Source organism: Ochotona princeps, chromosome 15 (genome assembly GCF_030435755.1).
Source record: "Ochotona princeps isolate mOchPri1 chromosome 15, mOchPri1.hap1, whole genome shotgun sequence".
NCBI lineage: Eukaryota > Metazoa > Chordata > Mammalia > Lagomorpha > Ochotonidae > Ochotona > Ochotona princeps.
In genome coordinates this window covers 51,970,577-51,970,825 of record NC_080846.1, presented here as the reverse complement: position 1 = coordinate 51,970,825, position 249 = coordinate 51,970,577, and positions in this window count along the sequence as shown.

Sequence of the window (249 nt, the reverse complement as noted above, 5' to 3'; positions counted from 1 at the left end):
GCTCTTGTCTCCCCAGGCCATCAGCAGACAGCTGGCTAAGAGGCATAGCATCCCGCACCCCATTGGCATTCCAACCTGGGACCAGGAGTCAAAAGCCACAGCTTAATCAGCTGTGCCCAATAATGATCTTTAAACAAACAACCAAAAAACACCTTTTGTAATGACCACTGTCATGAATCCCACCTCTTATGACACTAGTAGCCCTGTCTTTTTTTTTTTTAAGCACATACTTGCAGAGTATCTGCATAC